The sequence below is a fragment of the Schistocerca americana genome, chromosome 8 (assembly GCF_021461395.2).
Source record: "Schistocerca americana isolate TAMUIC-IGC-003095 chromosome 8, iqSchAmer2.1, whole genome shotgun sequence".
In the NCBI taxonomy this organism is placed as follows: domain Eukaryota; kingdom Metazoa; phylum Arthropoda; class Insecta; order Orthoptera; family Acrididae; genus Schistocerca; species Schistocerca americana.
Window position 1 is genome coordinate 299262656 of NC_060126.1, and position 15455 is coordinate 299278110.

Consider the following 15455-nt stretch of genomic DNA (forward strand, 5'->3'; position numbering starts at 1 on the left):
CGAGGAAAGGCCTCAGGGGGTGGCGTAAAGGGAGTCAACAGAACAACTAATTTCCTTGGGGCGTAGATTCCCACATATTTCGCGGTCGAAAATGGCAGTTCTCTGTACTATGAGCAACAGAACGACAGTCTTTGACACTACTGATATCCCGGAATTTTTCAACCCTTCTCTAAGAACATTGTGGAATTGCACCCCCATTGAATGTGGTCATATCCCTTTGGACCACAATGCGACCGCTACTTTTGCTCTCGTGCACAGGATGGAAACTTAGGGACCGTTCAGAATCATTCGACTAAATATGAATGTGCCCGAATCAGCAAAGGGTGCTTATGGATTTTCAGCCGTCCTGTTTCGCGTTCTCCTATTGCATGATCACGACGGGGGTGACGGCAGAGGACGGCAGAGGGGAGCAGTGCGCCATTGAAACATGCGTGAATAAGATGGCAAACGGTCCCTCTAGGACCCTTCATTTCGTCAACACTCTCGGTTGAACCCTCCTACATTTATTGAGACTTTTATAACCCTGACTTTACGAAGAGAGGCAGCGAAATTGTCCTGAGCATCTGCAGGCAGCAACCCTTTGACATCACTCCGATTCCAGAGGCCTACCTGCGGACGCATGAGACTGCTTCACAGGATGTCTCGTTAAAGGCGTATCTTTACAATAGAGGTGGATGAGTGCCACCGAGAGTGTCTCCAAACTGGGGAATGTTAGAGGGACTCTTTGCCATCTTATTCATGCAGGTCAATGTTGCAACCCCTCGTGATTGCACCAATGGAAAGGTGTGAACGTTGTCCTGTTGCTCACCGCACAGCGAACTGACGTTCTCGACAGGGAAATCTTTGAGAAGCGCCTCCCAAAGGAAAGGGGTGGTCTCATTGACATCCTTTATGCCGTTCCTGAGGCCAGTGCCCTTCGATTCAGAGCGGTGTGTGTCTTAAATGTTTTCCTCATCCACTCATAAAACACCGCACGATTTCAAACCTGGGAGTCACAGTTATGAGCTCTATGATCTATGAGTCAGAAGGAGGGATGAAATATGGGTAAGAGGTGTTACGACATGTCCACTGTGGCTCCTGGTAGAACTGTGGTGAAATGTGTTGACACACATGAACTGAGCTCTGGCATTTTTGTCGAATACGTGGGCACCTTCAAAGCGTCCTCGAACGAAACGGTGATGTCACTACACTTTTTCATCAATACAGAGGAAGATAGTAGGCAACATTGAGCCAAATTTGAGTATTTTGCTTTGCAATGAAGGTTTCGAAAAAGTTCTCCTTTAACTGTATTGCGTAGTGTAGTTTCATAGTTAGGAATGAATGCTTTCAGCTCAGCTGTACAAACTAGATACATGCAGTAAACGCACGAAGGTCTTAGTTAAATGCAAGGGCTTAGTTAAATGCAAGGATAAATGCAATAATTTTAGTAGCTGTGTGTCAGGTTACGAAGTCTCGTAACCGGTTGGCCCTGACTAGTATTAACACGCAATCTGACTGCATAAAAAAAATTAAGAATGACAAGGAATTTCCATTAACGCATTTGATTAACTAAGTCCCCTGCAACTATAAAAGCTACGAAACAACAAAGCACAAGTGTAGCTGTTCTGTGTGTGGTAGTGTGACTCATCGTACATGTATCTGCCTCGGTGCTTCCTCAATACGAAAAGATATTTTAAACACCATTTACAATGAACTAAATGAAAAACCAAAAATACTATAATTGCACATAGAAACGAGAATTACAAGCCTAATACATGTACACGAGCCAGATGCTTTGTTGACTGAACCTGTGACCAAGAGGCATTCTCATTAAAGAAATCTGTAATACTTTTTTTTACCTCAATATATATTGACGAAAAATACACTGTGATCATTGCAACATCTTCTATCTACACATTACACCAACCGAACAGCATCTACTCTCTCGCCCAACAGAACAACAACTGCACTCGACATCGTCTGAACTACTACTGCCCTCGACATCCTCTGAACTACTACTGCACCAGTGATGGCGGCGAAATAATAAACTTTGGCGCAATCTCTGCCGCTGTGACTCAGTGTAGCCATCTTTCATATACCCCTCCTCCATGGGCTAGAATTTGGTGGTATTTTTGCCAGCATTGGTACTGAAAATACCACCAAATTCGTCCAAAACACACAGACAAAAATAGAAGATGATATTAATAAGTAAATATCACATAACTAAAAAAATTTTTGCTTTGTACTGACTCTTGAATAACCTAATATATACAATACAGTAAGGAATACAAATGCTTGCATACATGTGATTTTACATAATATTTTACGCAAGTATCATTTCTCAGACTAGTTAAATAGTTCAATCAGTGGCACCAGCCATGATGAATAGGTGCAGACAAGAGTCTCATAACATTCAAAACAATATATACACAATAAATCAGTTTACACGAATGATCACATAAAATCTTTTCAGTAGTTCAATAAACAAGTAGCACTTCTCAGAGTAGTTGACAGTTCCGACAGTGGCGCAGAGCAATGTTGAACAGGTGCAGACAGCAACAAGTGACATTATCTCAGTAGCAGCAGTTCCAACAGTGGTACCCAGCAATGTTGCACAGGTGCAGACAGCAACAAGTGACATCATTTCAGTAGCAGCAGTTCCAACTGTGGCACCCAGCAATATTGAACGGGTGCAGACAGCAACAAGTGACATTACCTCAGTTGCAGCAGTTCCAGCAGTGGCACCTAGCAATGTTGAATAGGTGCAGATAGCAACAAGTGACATCATTTCAGTAGCAGCAGTTCCATCAGTGACACCCAGTAATGGCGAGCAGGGGCAAGCAGGAATGAATGTCATCACATCAGTAGTAGCAGTTCCAACAGTGGCACCCAGCAATGGTGAGCAGGTGCAGATACCAACAAGTGACATCTCATCAGTGATTGAGCAGTTCCAACAGTGGCACCCAGCAATGTTGAACAAGTGCAGGTAACAGTCCATAATATTCACCAGCAATAATTAAACAGTTCATCAGAGTTCCTCAGTAGAAATTAAACATTTCGAAGTGGCACCCACCAATGATAATAGGTGTAAGCACGAACAACAGTTTGAATGCACACACAATTGCTTTTACAAAATTATTATCAATGCTCCTACACTAAACATACAAATTACAATAAACACACAAATGATATCAGGTAATTGTCATATTAATTATTACAAATACACAAATATCAGTAAACCTACAATATTTATGGGTGTCAGTGCAAGCCACAACAAACAAGTAAAATAATATTTAGAAGGTAGGTCGGTACCAACTATTTGGGGTCAGGAAAGGAAAACACACAAAAAACACTCACTCATCTTTCATCCACGTATTAAGTACTATTGTGTAATTGATTAGTGTTAACTGTATAAATGCAATTCTGTCAAAATTTGATGTTCAACAGGTGTATCAAATAGTAGTGGCAGCAGTGTACAATAGTCAATAATAGTTAGTCAACGTCATAGTGTGATAAACCTTTTGCATTTCCTTTATATTTTCGTCTTCCTTAAAGGCAAAGAGACAAGATGAAGCGGTAGCCCATCATAGAGCCTATGCCTACCGTCATGTATTTTTTGACTTTCAGTTGTTAATAAACAGAGGATTTTTTCTGGTACCGGTAGGAGGAAGGAGGGATGCGCGCTCAGCTAGTGAAAGAGTGAGAAGCACGTCAATTTTTTTAGCGAGTAATTGTAGACCGCCATTTTGGGGTAGCTATGAATAAGTGAGGAGTGTGGATTTCATATGTGCACCGTTTAGAAAAATACAGTATTGTTTTATTAACAGAAAGGTCGTGTGAGTTGTTATTTCAAATAGTACAATAAATACAATAACTGAAGCCCACCTGTGTACTTTGGAAAATTACGAAGATCCGATAAGATTAATAGGAACACGGTCAAGACTTCAAAGGTGAACGCGGCGACCAAACGTAGTATTATAAAGAATGGTAAGCACAAATCTACAGCGGAGGAAGAAACTACTCCGCCCTGCAAAATAATATGAACTAATACGGACTTATTTCCAGGCATAGCTCAGCTTATTGTGCTTGTCATTCACGCCGAAAAATTAATCTCATTAATTCAATACATTTTAAAAAGCCACGCATTTTATTATCATCTATTCCATTATTTTATTATACTATAATAGTCATCATGTCAAGACCAAGTTTGCCAAGCCAAATCAAAATGTACGGTTGCTAAACAACTGTCAGTCTTCCAAGATATGCAAATACTTCCTCTCTCTCAAAAAAAAGTATATACTGCTTATTGATTTAACAAAGTGAGTGTTCTAGTCTGCCATCTTCATCCTTCTTGTTCCATATAAACCAACAAAAAAAATATGCTCCTCACTTACTTTACCTCATATCCACCCAAACTCCAATAATCCTCAACATCACACAATCTCAATACTTCAATAATACCTCTTCAATATGTCGGTACATAGAAACCTTATCACTAATATCATTTACCTAACCTCTCATCCACCAAAACTCCAATAATCATCCACATCACACAGGCTCAATACTTCAATAATACCTCTTCAGTACGTCGATATATATAAACCTTATCACCAATATCACACCAAAACTCCAATAACCATCAACATCCTATAATCTCAATACTTCAATAATACCTTTTCGATATGTCGATACATATAAACTTTATCACCAATATCATTTTACTTCCATAACAACTCTTTCCTCTAGTCAGCCTCCCCGAACAAGTGCAGAGAAAATCCTAGTGCAAACTTCATTTCATCATCCCATACAATCCAAAGACACAGTGTGCACACACAACCTCTGTGTAATCCGCCTGAGCCAAATCTTCTACTCATTATGAATTATAAAATACATTTTGGTTACCTTGCCCATAATAAAATAAAAGTAATGCATACACGACCTCTAACAGCCTACAGTTTGAATAACTTTCAGTAAGTAGGTGCGAGTACACAGTATCAATGATCACCTAAGAATTTGAATGAATAAACCGTAATGTTTCACAGTGTGCACACCACTTCAAGAATCATGGCAAAACAGAAACAAACATGTGGAGTATTTTTGTGTCCATTGTCAATTACTATTTCAATTGCTCACGAAGAATGCAGTGTAATAACTGTCAATGGTCTATTGCTAGTGTTGGTATTTCATGCCGTCAGCTTCCTTTCTGTTATAATGTATTAATACAGCTTCAATAGAACCTCCAGTTCATGTTACTTCAATGAAGTTTCTTGTACCCTTGTAGTTTGTAGAATTATAGCAGTTCATTTTCTTATCTTAAAATGTAAAGCACTGATCGTAAGAAGAACATGCAATAGCGAGTACATGTACCAGTAGAGAACAGAATGTCAACAAGTGGATGCAGCACAATCCCTACAACGAGGCTCTGCCAAGCGAACAATCTATAATTAATACCATAGTGTAACCTAAACTCTATGTTCGTGCACAGTATATAAGTATTTCTCTACACTAAATTAAAGAGTAGTTATGACAACAAAAAAGAAATGTGTAAATATGCAATCCATATGCAAGGCAGCAAGTATATATCTTACATAATAAATAGGTCATTAGCATCATATCAGCATAAGCAAATAAATGTTCATATGTAATCTTAATAAGTAAACATGAAGGCACAAGCAGATAAATCACAAAGTATAACTTACATGCATAACCATATCAGCACAACTAATCAGGTGACAATTATAATTTAAATAAATAGGCACAGCGGGCACATAATAAAAAATATGACATCAGTGAAAAAGCAGAGCAGCCACGCGATGCATAATATACACAAGTAGCAAACCTGTTCAATAATAAATCATTGTCAAAATCAGTTGACACAAAGTATAAATCACGTAATCGCGAGAAGCAAATTATGTATAAAGTACATACCTAAGTAGAAATATGTTACCTGAGAAATAAACTCAATTAATAGTTACCTTTTTAGTTTATTACTTTCTTCTTCGAAATTACATTCCTCCTGATATTTTCTCGATAGCAAGTCCTCGTAACGCCGGACGCATACTGAATTTACCTGAAGTTCTTAAATATTTTATACAACTGTATCCTGAATGAAACTGAACGTTAATAAGTTATCAAGCCACTATAGCTTTGTACTGAATTTAATCGGAGAAATTAGACTGCGTATTTGTCAACGGCTGTCAGTGCATTCGCACTGAGCGCTCGATCAGTTGTAGGTAAGCGTGACGTAGGAAGTAATTGTTTGCGGTCAACGGCTACCTTGTACGGCAAGCTGACTGACTGTCGCTTTGTGTATGTGCCGCCGCCAGAACACGGCGCGGCACCCCTACATTCTCTGCGCGTCCATGCGCAACTTTTAATCTCGCAAAAGCGTGCCATTCCACAAAGATTTTAACGTTCGATATATGATGTATTCCCTTAGAGCAACGTGATTTGAGAGTTTCTACTTCAACAGTGTTATCATGAATAATTTTGCGAACTCTATATGGACCGTTATAAAGCAGAAAACATTTGCGACACAAGCCTTTTCCTTTGTGAGACAAACGATGAGACTTAATTAACACCTTTTGACCAACTGACAAAGTTTTTAAACGACCAGGTCGTTCAGCTGATTTCTCTCTTCTAGCAGCTGCAGATGCTATATTTTTCAGAGCCAGGTTGACAACTTCAGGATGCCGCAGTTACCGTGTAGGCGGAAAAGGAACGATTTCTGAAATGCGATTTGTCGGTGCTTTATTTTTTAATATCAATATAGGAGGTAAAGAAGTTGAATCATTTGGGAGTTCATTCAGAATGTTTTGAAAAATATGAAGGTACTGATCCCACGTTCTGTGATTCTGATGACAATAAAGACGACACAATTTATTGATTTCCTCCATCCATCTCTCTGAAGCGTTACATTGAGGGTGAAAAAGTGAAATGAAAATTGGTTTAATCTTACGACGCGGTAGAGTACGAAGCCAAATTTTAGAGCGAAACTGTGATCCATTATCTGATACAACTATATCAACATGACTCACTTCTTTAAGAGAATGTTTGATGAAAGCATTAGATACTGAACGAGCTGTTGCTTTGCGTAAAGGTGTAAAACACACATATTTTGATGTCAGTTCCACTACTACCAAAATGTACGCAAAACCATTAGTAGAACGAACCACTGGACCGAACAAATCGACTGCAGCCATCTCCTTTAATTTCGCTGGAATGATAGGAAACAACGGTGCTCTGTGAGAATTAGTTGCCGGCTTAGCCTTTTGACATATTTTGCATTTGGCAAGAACAAATCGAATACGTTTTTCAATATTACTGAAGTAGCAATTTTCTCGTAATTTATGAAAGCATTTTCTAGGACCAAAGAGTGCATAACTGAAATGTGTATACCAAATCAATTTATTAACCCACTCATCAGGAATGCAAACTAACCAAACAGAGTTCTCAACCGATTTTCGTTTAAAAAAAAAATCATTGCAAACTAAATAATGTCTAATCGCTACGCTTTCCATTGTTATAAGGCTGGTATCTACTGTCCTGTCTGTTTCGTCTTCCATTTCCAAAATTACCGTTATAACGTCCGTTCCGATCATTATCCCTTTTATCTGAAAACCTGTTGTGATTACCGTCACTAAAAAAATTACAAGAAGCTCCGTCGTCGTTGTCATACTCAAGTTCTTGTAGCAAAGTCTTAAAAGTTCTTCACATCTTCCGGCTAAAGCAATGTGTCTTATCGATGGTGGCAGCTAAGTTAAATAAATGCGAATTAATTCAGTCTGGCTATAAAGGTTGGAAAGGAATTGATTCCTTAGATTCATACCTTCAAATTATTTTGCCGGCGTGCGGAACTCAGACTGTTTAAAATTACGCTGCATAATAAGACTATGTTTGACTCTGTCTTGCGTGTTTTCGGACCAATATGCCGATATAAATGTATGATAAAAAGCATTTAAATTATTACAATCTCTAATAAGTGCGCGCATGCGCGTCACCGGTTCGTTTTTCATCAATATCCTGAAAACTGTCACTTTTGGGTAAAATAGACATATCCGGTAATTCTTTACTGACTCCTTTTCTAGAAAGATTGATAGTTGAAGAGTTGTTTTGATAGATACAAAGAATTGTAAAAGAGTAGGCAGCAGTGCAGAAAACTAAAAGGGAAATTGCGCCACTACGGTCATCCGAAGACCAGGATAAGTTGCAAAGCGATTTAGAAAAGATTGCTGAATAGTGTGGCAGGTGGCAGTTGACGCTAAATAACGAAAAGTGTGAGGTGATCCACATGAGTTCCAAAAGAAATTCGTTGCAGTTCGATTACTCGATAAATAGTACAATTCTCAAGACTGTGAATTCAACTAAGTTCCTGGGTGTTAAAATTACGAACAACTTCAGTTAGAAAGACGACATAGATAATATTGTGGGGAAGGCGAGCCAAAGGTTGCGTTTCATTGGCGGGACACTTAGAAGATGCAACAAGTCCACTAAAGAGACAGCTTACACTACACTCGTGCGTCCTCTGTTAGAATATTGCTGCGCGGTGTGGGATCCTTGCCAGGTGGGATTGACGGAGGACATCGAAAGGGTGCAAAAAAGGGCAGCTCGTTTTTTTACTATCACGTAATAGGGGAGAGAGTGTGGCAGATATGATAGGCGAATTGGGATGGAAGTCATTAAAGCAAAGACGTTTTTCGTCGCGGCGAGATCTATTTACTAAATTTCAGTCACCAACTTTCTGTTCCGAATGCGTAAATATTTTGTTGAGCCCAACCTACATACGTAGAAATGGTCATCAAAATAAAATAAGAGGAATCAGAGCTCGAACAGAAAGGTTTAGGTGTTCGTTTTTCCCGCGCTCTGTTCGGAAGTGGAATGGTAGAGAGATAGTATGATTGTGGTTCGATGGCACCTCTGGTTCAAAATGGTTCAAATGGCCCTGAGCACTATCGGACTCAACTGCTGTGGTCATCAGTCCCCTAGAACTTAGAACTACTTAAACCCAACTAACCTAAGGACATCACACACATCCATGCCCGAGGCAGGATTCGAACCTGCGACCGTAGCAGTCGCACGGTTCCGGACTGCGCGCCTAGAACCGCGAGACCACCGCGGCCGGCGATGACCCCTCCGCCAAGCACTTAAATGTGAATTGCAGAGTAATCATGTAGATGTAGATGTAGATATATCACAAGTAGGAACACGACTGGCAAATGTCGTTTATGTCGCAACATTCCTTCTTGATGCTGCGATTTCTTTTTTCCTTCAGTGTGTCTTCCAACTATCTCTTGAGAGTTAAAGAGGGTTAATGTACATCGTCTTCTTACTCAAATTTCTTTACTGAACACCTTCCCTTACTTTACAAAACGATAATTTGTTCGTTCAGGTAGTATGTCCGATGAGGACCAGGGGAGTGCCAAGAATTAAATTAGCAGGAAGTACAAAATAATTTTGCACTGAGTAGAGAACGTGTCGGACGTACCACTTGAGGAAAGTTAACGTTTTGGTAGGCTGGGCAGCAGGCGCGGGCGCTCCTTTGACCCGCTCTGCATAAAGCAGGCGGGCAGCCGGCACCGCAGACACTTTGCTGGTCGTAACGCGAGCCGCGCTACGTGCGCCCGAATTTAAGGCCCATAAACGCTGCCGCCGCCGCCTTGGAGCTGCTCGCCAGCAACATTAGCGCCACGCGTTACGACGCGGCCGGCGCGCGGACTAACATTACAAGCGCGCCCGCAAACTGTACCCAACTTCGGCCGGCCGTCAGTGCAGCGTGGCGCGTGAGGCTACGTGCAGCGTACCACCCTTCACTGCACAGTTCATATGAGAGCCTCTGCACTGGCGTTGCACTTAACTTGTACTCAACTCCAATCCAACTCTGTTCTTACTTAAGTTTACATTTCGGATCCTCCAATAAAGCAGTTGCATGGCTTTTTACTTTATCTTTTCCCTACGTAATGCAGACGTAAGTTAATCTCATTATACTTTTACGCAGAAAATTTGCTACAGAGAAAACAAATCTAATAAGCTGTAACGACACATGTCAATACAGATGGGCTGGAAGGTGTAAAGCAGCCATTTCAGGCTATGTACTAACCAGGCGTCACCATCCGCCTGTCAGTTAGTGCTTGGGCGGTTATCAAAAGCAGGGACACTTGCACATAGTATAAGCGTCATCTGTAGCCTCGACAACACAAAAAACGACATACCTGATTTGTTACAGTTAAATACTGGCCGTTCGCCAGCCAGTCTGTGCATGTGTCGACGTGGCTAGTTAATGAGTCAACGAGTAGTCAACTGTATCAGTGTGGTGATGTTGCCACCATTCTGCTGATGTCCCGAGAACGCCTCTCAACTTTGTGCACCATCCAACTATGTACGCCATCCAACTCAGTGCTCCATCCAACTTTGTCTAGCCGTCACCAGATGGCCCAGATTTCACACTGTGGTTCTACACCACTCTGCTGACATCCTGCAGGACCGCCACCCAAAGGCGTCCAGACACCACCAGATGGGTCAGGCATCAAAGTGAGGTCCTCCACCATTCAGCTGACATCCCAACAGGACTGTCATGCGCCGGCCGCTTTGGCCGAGCGGTTCTAGGCGCTTCAGTCCGGAACTGCACCGCTGCTATGGTCGCAGGTTTGAATCCTGCCTCGAGCATGGATGTGTGTGACGTCTTTAGGTTAGTTACGTTAAGATAGTTATAGGTCTAGGGGACTGATGACCTCAGATGTTAAGTCCCATAGTTTTTAGAGCATTTGAACCATTTTGACTGTCACCCAAGGGACTCCAGTTCCCACCAGATGGGTCAGATGTGGCGCTGAGGCTCTCTATCACTCTGTTGACATCCAAACGGGTCTGACAGCTGAGGTGGTCTAACCACACGGGCCAGGTGTCAATCTGAGGCTCTCCATCACTCTGCTGATATGCCAACAGGACCATCACACAAGGGGGTCTAGCCACCGCAAGATGGGCAGGTATCAAACTCAGGCTGTCCTAACCACTGAGATATTGGCGCATCGACCAGTTCCAGTCGACATAATCGAACCTGTGGATATCTGTGCTCATCAGCTGCACCATAGAGGTGGGTCTCAGCATTCCGTCCTTAGAGGGCCGTGACAACCAGCTACATCAGCTGTGGCACAGCCTGTCTGATGGCCGACATTACAGCGATAAGCTCAGGCCACGCTGAGCATAACAGCGGTAGCTATCTTGCTAAACTGATGAAGGACCTCTACTACGATCAAGCGGCACCTTGACTCACCTTAAACTACCATCCCGCACCAGAGCATACCAACAGCATTTTACTGCACATGTATAGCAATATGCAAGTGATATAGCTTCGTGAAGCTTCTTTGTAGGGGATAAAAGTAAATATAAGTAAAAAGATTACAGCCTGCATATTACGTACACCAAATAACTAGGCAGTTTTATGGGAGAGGAGGAATCGAAGCCAGATGACTCTGCTCTAGTATGGACTACTTCTGCCAGCTGCCAACTGCAGCTAAGAGACACTATGATCTGCTGATCAATATTTTCTTTCAGTGAGCATTTTGAATACAATGTTGTTTCCAGCGTGCTTCTCTTCCTCACAGCACTCGCCTCCCCGAAGTAGCCCATGCGCTAGGTGCCGATCAGATGTTTTTACTGCCAACTTCGCCCCCCCCCCTCCCCAAAAGAGCCATCTTATACTGCACATATAGTAGCACATTCGTAGAAATTCACGTTTCCACTTATGTTCTTTCGATACACTGGAATAGTGATCATTCCGTTCTGTTGACACAGATCGGAGTTTTACTAGTTTTAATTTTCTCTTATAACTCACATACGACATGTAACAGGTCTTAGCCTGTTGTAATAAAGTTTGATTTTCAGAAGTGCTTCTCAGAATTTAAGCATTCAAGTTTTCCTTTTTTGAACATTATTTATCATTTTACAGTGCACTAAAAATAACTCTATTGATGTTTCAAGGAACTCCGGTGTTTTAGATGACATGGTAGTATACTAATCCCGAGCTACGGAAGCCACACGACCGAGTGGCTAACAAATGGTTCTTGATGCCCATGGGCCAAGATGTTTAAGTAAATACTTTATTTTTACACATATCTGAGAGCTGTCAGTCATGTAGTATGCTGCTCATCTCGCACAGGAAATTTAATTAATCCAGCTAATATGATGAGTGCTCGGAGACTGTGGTAAAGTGTAGATTCCACCACTAATTTTAATCTGAAAATTGCTGCTCCAATTCTAGACCTGGTCGTTCTGTTATGACGCTCTACTAATAAAGTGAGATTGAGTACTATATTACCGGAATCTGATCTTTTACAAGCCACCTATTTATGAGATTCAATGAGTGGTGTAGTTAGGGTATGGCCGCCGCGGCGAATCCAGAGGGTGCCGTTTTCTTAGGGGCGCAGGTTTGTGACGATCGAAAACAACTAGGAAGAGCGAAACAGAAGGGGAGGAAGGCCGCAGCAGGCTAAAGTAGAAGAAGATATATGAAAAAGGTAAGAAGATTCTGACACAAACCCTACCTTTACGTACTGTGGAGACGCTTGTTTGTGTTTCTATCAGTAAATAGACCCACTCTTTTCATACCAAGTGAGACGAAAGAAAGAAGGCGTAAAGAGTTTATTCTGTATTTATTGTTTTGATCATTACGGCTTAGCCTCCATTTGCATGAAATAATATTTAGGTATAAAACTGTATAGGGTTGTGCGACCAGAGTCAGTTGACAGGAATTTTTTCTGTTCTGGATGTGGTACCGCGCCATATTAGAAATAACTATCGGTAACATTTCAACCACAGCTACGGTGGCTTTCTTCAGTATCGGAGTAAAATCAGAGTAAGTACACAATTACCGTGGTCGGAAAGTTGAATTCATGATTGATGGTTATATAAAATATGTCGTGGCACCATACCCAAAAAGTTCCATGTTAAATGTAAGAGGGATAACAGTTCGATTTAGAATGGGTTTATTTTTCGCATTTTGAATTGTATGGAACAATCAAAAAAGAATTATTGAAATCAATGCTTTTTATTTTACTGTTGATCTCAATAAACGAATAAACAGTAATAGGAAATTTTTAATAAATGATGTATACATCCAAACGGTTGCGTAAAATTTATTTTAATAAGCACTGAGCAGGTTTCAGTACCACTAAGATTATCTTCTTCACCTTACATTACGTTTAAGTTATGAGCTAAAACGCTCAAGTCAGACAGCAGAAGCTATAGATAAAGTTCCCCATGGAATGCAGCAAATTTTTTACACAGGTACAGTTTGTTGTAAGAGCAGACAATGCTATTTTACTTGGAGGACATTATTAATAATTTCTGTTGTTTGACTTGAGCGTTTTAGCTCATGATTTTAACGTAATGTTATGTGACTCCATTCCCTATGAAGAAAATGCCCTTAGTGGTATTGAAACATGGTCAAGGCCTTTAACGATAAACTTTTATGCAACGGCTTGAAAATCTTTAGTATGGCTGCCTCATTTAAAATGTCTCTCCGTTCGTTTTATTGCCTCATTGGTGTAGCTCCTGCTGTCTTCTGCAGCCAACTTTACCAAAGACTTGTTAAAATCAGTAAGGTTGTTGGGTATTAAAATTATTTTCGCCGTAGCGTCCGATGGCCCTGTACTTCAGCAACGGATTGTTGGGTCCAGAATACCGACCAAAATTGATATTGACATTTACATCGTAAGTTTTCCGAGTGTGTAAATAAGCACGCAGTACACTCGTAATATTAGTTATCGGCTTTGGATTTTCCCTATGATGTTAACTTAAAGAAACTGAGTATTTTAGCAATAGCGCTAGACGAAACTGTCGCTAACACTTGTGGGAAACTTCAACGAAAAGTTGCACGTTTACAGATGTATCTTGCACTGTTAAATATGTACCAGTAAATCCCAAATTCCTTAAGACTAACTCCCATGTATAGTAAAGCTTCAAACGTCCGATTACAAATGAGTTAATGTCTTAATTATTTGACAGTGCACGTAAGCTAGAAGAAGTCTTGAAAAATTTAGAAATAGTGCTTCAACCTAGATTACTAAACCGTCGCCAATTATACAACTGCAGTTGGACAATTATTGGTGGTTTCCGGGGAACTTATAATTGTAGTGCGTAAACAATGAATCATGACTTCCCTTAAATAAAGTATGTAGTATTAAAACTTACGGTTGTTTAGTGTCTATGTAACATTTTTCCCCTTAGAGTTCTAGGGCTAAAGTTTGTTGGAGGTCTCTCAGTGCTCTCTGTATGAAACACTGAATACATTTAGTCTGGGTAATTTGTGTTTCATTTTAAGTAAAAACTAGTTTTTCAGGTATCTCAATTTTTTTAGTCGTACAGTGGTATAACTTCGCAATTCGTTAAATGACATATGTACATAGTGTCTGAAAACTGTGTTGCGAATAAGTCGGTAGTAAAGAAGTAATTAATTAACACTTCGTGACTGATGCTGACGTTAGACTGTAGTGACTCCTTGACTAGACACCAAGATGTTAACGAACAATCGGTAAACTCTTTCTCCAATCACCATTTTTAGCAGGTGTTGTCTCAGAGGTGTTTCGCAGAGGCTTGAAATTATGTGTAAAGTGTGTCGGAAGTCGCTTACTGATCTCGTCCTCAAATGATAGATAAATGTAGTCTGGCTGTTTGTGCGTCGTCTACGCTACCTCAAGAAAAACTACAGCACTAGACTTATTGTGTTAAACTTTCAATGTAAAATTACACTTGTTAATGAGTAGATTGTAAGAGCAATTCACAATTTTAAATTCGGTCGATGCCTGTGCGAAATATTTAAAATCAAATTTTTATTGCTCCTGGAAGAAGTTAGAGAGGGATACTGCATTTAGGTAACTGGTTCCGTTGAGTGGTTTGGTAGTATAAATCGCTGTTCAGATTGAGACTCGGGTGTCTTGACAATAATGCGCCTTGTATCCTGCCGATCCTTTAATGTGATCAATGAAAAGCGCTCACACCAAGCATCAGAATCCCACATTCACCGCAACAGAATATCTATATCTGTTTCTCAAACAATCGCTTGGACACTGAACTCAACCGTCACTGCATTAATATCTACCGAACTGTCCCATGAAATCCTTTTCGTTTGTATGTGTCCTGAGGTACCGTCAACATTTATGCACACGGCTGATTAGAGTATGGTCCGGGGAAATGTCTATACCGCCGTCACAGATATCCAGAAATGGTAACGAGCGTAACCGCCACATGTCAACATTCCTGGAGCGGTTAACCCTTAAGCTTAATCTCCGATTCGTAAATGAATACTAGAGCACCAAAGCAGACTCCACTAGCAGAGGTGGTAATTAAGCAAATCAACGGCGCCAGATTATCGCTCGTAATATCTAGTTTGTCTGGTGGAGTGCTATTTACATTTCCATTACCAGCAGGTGGAAAACTAAAACGGGTATTCCACCGGACGAGTTTCGTTATCATGCAAATGTCGG